Consider the following 5,389-nt stretch of genomic DNA (forward strand, 5'->3'; position numbering starts at 1 on the left):
AGCACGGCTTCACAAGGTTAACAATACTACATGAGCAAACAAAGTTGACACCCGGCGCGGTGGCTGATGGGAGCGACCGTAAAGCCATTTCCCATTTACAATCGCTCCCATCAGCCACCGCGCCGAGTGTCAACTTTGTGCGAAAACCAAAATCTACCGCCACGCGACTTGACTGTGGAACACGAATAAAATTAGAGAAAATAAGGCCTTGAAGAGACTGCCCAAAAGTTTCATTATCTTTCTCCTAAAAAAATTATTCAGTACAATGTTTACAGTCGTCCATTTAATTTTCTTACACATCTCTATTACAGTGAGAAGAGAAAAACAATTTTCACATAACACACCGTTAGCTGTGACTATTTTCAAGATGAGTTCAACTGCTACTGTTGCTTGATTCAGCAGTTTTAGGAAGGAAATGCATGTGAATGATTTAGAATGATGTATAAATTCCGCACTGTACCCAAGTCCCCTACAATCCCCTCCAGAAATATTAAATCAAAGCCAAATTTATGGACGGAATATCTATACATATTACTGTCCCTATGGCTTCTGATGTGATAAAGGCCGAAATTAAGGCATACAGAAAAAAAACAATTATTTGCGAAATACTGCAAAAAATGACAGCATTTTTAACTCTTGTGATTAACAATGTATAAAAATATACAGTAAAATATTATTTCCTACAAAACTGGTTTCTTTTTTTCACCCCATCATGTCATTCAGATGTGAGTTCATCAGTCAATTAGCATCGCGAAGCATCATTAGAAAACAACCACAAATCCCAGACAGAATAATAAAAGAAACTGTGTAGTCAAATGTAAGTATTATTAATCATCAAGCCGAGTGGTCATCGTTCGTAGATATTTGAATTCCCGCCATTTTCGTTTACAGTTGTGACGAGCACTTCGGTCGTTTTCTTGGAGCGGGTGACACGCACGAGTGGCTAACAACCAAAAGTGCGTCCGGCACTCGGATGAAGAATGGAAGCGGTCGCTCACTACCCATGAGGCGCCATACTCGGTTCATCACATTTCGGTAGTTTCTGTAGTATAACTTGAGAGTTATGATGGTATGCCATTTTAAGGTAAAATTTATTACTCTGGGTGCGATTTGTTGAACCGTAATTAAATGTCAGTTAATGACACATTTTCTGTAAAAGTCCTAAGAAAATTTTTTATGAACAGTTTTAAAGCGCTATCTTATGTACATTACTGTGGGTATGTGGTTAGAGATGTAGTGTGGTAAAGTTGAAGAATGTATGTTCAAACCTAGGTACATGGCATTTGCAGCACACTCTGGGACTTTCTTATTCGTGTAACAGAAGTAGGTTGTGCAATATTCGGTTTATTAATATAGAAGAGCGTGCTCTCTCTATAAAGAGTTCCTTCCATTTTGTGACTTCACACCCAATTACCTAAGTGTACAGCTTAAATTGCTGTGAGTAAAACGAGGGGCAGTCATGCTTGTCGACATTACACTGAGGTGACAAAAGTCGTGGGATAGCGATACGAGCATATATAGATGGTTGTTGTATCACATACGCAAGGTATAAAAGGGCAGTGCATTGGTGGAGCTGTCATTTGTACTCAAATAATTGATGTGATAGATGTCCGAGATGTAAGGCTGCACGCCGGGAGTTAACAGACTTTGAATGCGGAATGGTAGTTGGAGCTGGGACAAATCGTTAGGGAATTCAATGTGTGCCAGGAATAAAAAATTTCAGGTTCTACCTCTCACCACAGACAACACAGCTAGGCGACGGCGTTCACTTAACGGCCGAGAGCAGCAGCGTTTGCGTTGGCTTGTCGGTGCTAACAGACAAACAACACTGCGTGGAATAACCACAGAAATCATTGTTGGACCTACGACGATGTATCCGTTAGAGCACTATGGCAGCAGACGACTGAAGCGAGTGCCTTTTCTAACAGTACACCACCACCTACAGCGCCTCTTCTGGACTCGTGACCTTATAGGTTGGATACTAGACGACTGGAAAACCGTGGTCTTTACTTACGAGTCCCAATTTCAGCTGGTAAGGGCTGATGATAGCATCTGAGTGTGTCGCAGACCCCACAAAGTAATGGACGTAGGTTGTCAAGAATGCACTGGGCAAGCTGGTGGTGGCTCCATATTGGTGTGGGCTGTGTTTACTTGGAATGGACTGGCTCCTCTGGTCGAACTGAACCGATCATTAACTGGAAATGATAATGTTCAGCTACTTGGAGGCAATTTGCAGCCATTCGTAGACTTCCTCTCCCCAAACACCAACGGAATTTTTATGGATGATAATGAATCATGTCATCAGACCACAGAACATTCTCGGCAATTCGAGCGAATGATTTGGGTTCTATATCGCCCGATATGAATCCCGTAGAACACATATGGGACATAATCGAGAGATCTGTTCGTGCACAAAAACCTGCACTGGTAACACTTTCGCAGTTATGGACGGCAGAATGGGACAACATTTCTGCCACTGACTTGCAACGACTTGTTGAGTCCATGTTACGTCGAGTTGTTGCAGTATAACAGGCAAAAGGAGGTCCTACACGATATTAGGAGGTGTTCCACGACTTTTGTCACCTCAGTGTGGTTATTACTGGATTTTAAGAAACAGGTGCTGTAGCGCAAATTATTTAGTGGTGGTGTGCTGACCACTGTCTAAATCCGACGGAGGTCATATTACGAGTAACTTTAATTACCGGAAGCGTAGTGGAATTGTTGCCTGTTTGTGTTGGCTTTTTTTTCTGTGTAAAGTGCGATGCGCTGATCGACAAAATTTTGAAAGTTCAATTAAGTTATTAAAGGCAGTTGTTTTTAGAGTTTTAGGAAACTTGCTGGATTTAAAGGATGTTTCAAAGTTTTATTAAGTCTTACATAAATGTTTCTACTCCTGGATGCTCTCTGTCATATGCAGCTATTTAATGTTTAAATTTTGCTATCGAAAGGAGAGTACCAATTAGATAGACCATGTTATTTATGCAGTTGTTTCAGAGTGCATCTACACCTACATAGATACTCCGAAAGGCACTGTACGCTACCTGGCAGAGGGTACCCTGTACCACTGATAGGCATTTCCTTTCCTGTTCCTCTCGCAAATAGAGCGAGGGAAAAACGTCTATCTGTACACCTCCATATGAGCCCTAATTTCTCATATCTTATCTTCGCGGTCCTTACGCGCAGTGTATGCTGACGGCAGTAGAAACTTCCGGCAGTCAGCTTCAGATGCCGGTTCTCTAAATTTTCTCGACACTGTCTCTCGAAGAGAACGTCCCGAAGCAACTCTGTAACTCTTACGTGTTGTTCGACCCTACTGGTAGCAAATCTAGCAGCCCACTTCTGAATTGCCTCGATGTCCTCCCTCAATCCGACCTGGCACGAATTCCAAACATTCAAGCAGTACTCAAGAATATGTCACACCACCGTTCTATACGCGGCCTCCTTTACAGATGAACCACTCTTCTCTAAAATTCTCCCAATAAACCGAGGTCGACCATTCGCCTTCCCTACCACAGATTTCACATGTTCTTTCCACCTCATTTCGCTTTGCTACGTTATGACCAGATATTTAATGTCTTGACTGTGTCAAGCAGGACCAGGACTCTAGTAATAATGTATCCGAACATTACAGGATTGATCTTCCTACTCATCTGCATTAACTTACATTTTTCCACATTTATTGCTAGCTGCCATTCACCACACCATCTGCTGGGTTTAAAGGGTGTTGCAAAGTTTTATTAAGTCTTAACCAAATGTTTCTACTCCTGGATGCTCTCTGTCATATGCAGCTATTTAATGTTTAAATTTTGGCATCCGCCAAAGTTGCAACCATGCCGAAAGGAGAGCACCAATTAGATAGGCAGTTGTTTCAGAGTCTCGTATCTGTGAACTTATCACATATGCTCGTATCTTCGTTAACAGCCTGCAGGTGGGCACCGTGTTAAATGTTTTACGGAAATCTAGAAATATGGTAGCTGCCTGTTGCCCTTCATTAATAGTTCTCAGTACGTCATGTAAGAAAAGGGCAAGCTGAGTTTCGCATGAGTGTTACTTCTTAAAACCATGCAGATTCATGTACATAAACTTCTCGGTCTTAAAAAAGTTTATTATATTTGAACTAAGAATATGTTCAAATATTCTGCAGCAAAGAGAAGTTAGGGATATTGGTCTGTAATTTCGCAGGTCCGTTCTTTTACCTTTCTTCTATACTGGAGAGATTCACGATAAATGAAAGCTAAGTAAGAGGCCAATATCGTAGAGAACTCTTCGTAAAATCGAACTAGGATTCCATCCGGACCTGGTGATTTATTTGCTTTCAAATCCTTTAGTTGTTTCTCTACACCAGGTATGCTTATTGCTATGACGTCCATACGGGAGTCTGTCCGATGGTTCAAATGGTTCAAATGGCTCATAGCACTATGGGACTTAACATCTGAGGTCATCAGTCCCCTAGACGTAGAACTACTTAAACCTAGCTAACGTAAGGACATCACACACATCCATGACCAAGGCAGGATTCGTACCTGCGACCGTAGCAGCAGCGCGGTTCCGGACTGAAGCGCCTAGAACCACTCGGCCACACCGGTCGGCTCGAAGATTTATACTAACTTTTCAATACACGTACCATATAAGGCAACCGGCTGTGCTTCCCATCAATTCCCTACACTTGTCTGCAGCTCGTTATCTCTGCCAAAACGTTGTTATTTGTGTAGAGATGAAACTCACTGGGAGTCATGTCTGGGCTGTATGGTGGACGATCAAACACTTCCCTCCGAAGAAGCTGCAGGAGCGTCTTCATTGTCCGAAGAAGCTGCAGGAGCGTCTTCATTGTCCCTGCAGTGTCCAGCTGAGAATTGTAAAGCAGAAGGAAATGCATGACTGTTACGTTATGTGTAGATTTGCAAGAAACCAGGCGAAATTTCACGGCAGGTACCCGTACTCGGTGGAAAACATTATTTTCTAGGTATCTTCGCACGGTAATTGTGCATTCAGAAATGCAAAGTGCAACATGACGCGATCAATAGGCATACTAGAGACACTGCCCAACACATCTGTGCAAAATTTCATTGGATTTTCACTGTGGTTTCCATTTCACCAATTTCTGGACATCCCTCACACACAAGCATCATATGAGTCCGGCATACATTGTGTGTTTGGACACTACCCATGTACAATTATAATATATGAGAGGAATTGCACACTCGCTTCCATGAAGCCACGTTCAGAACCTTGATGTGTGCCAGCTCGGTCATAAAGTGTTCCGTTAATGACCACCTCCAGTGGTGGGAGTATCTCTTCAGATTTTCTGGAAATGCATGCTATGAGCTAACAGCACTCACATATGAGAACACTTTCAAGGATGTATTTGCAATTAATTTCCATGTGTATT

The sequence above is a fragment of the Schistocerca serialis genome, chromosome 2 (genome assembly GCF_023864345.2).
Source record: "Schistocerca serialis cubense isolate TAMUIC-IGC-003099 chromosome 2, iqSchSeri2.2, whole genome shotgun sequence".
Classification (NCBI taxonomy): Eukaryota; Metazoa; Arthropoda; class Insecta; order Orthoptera; family Acrididae; genus Schistocerca; species Schistocerca serialis.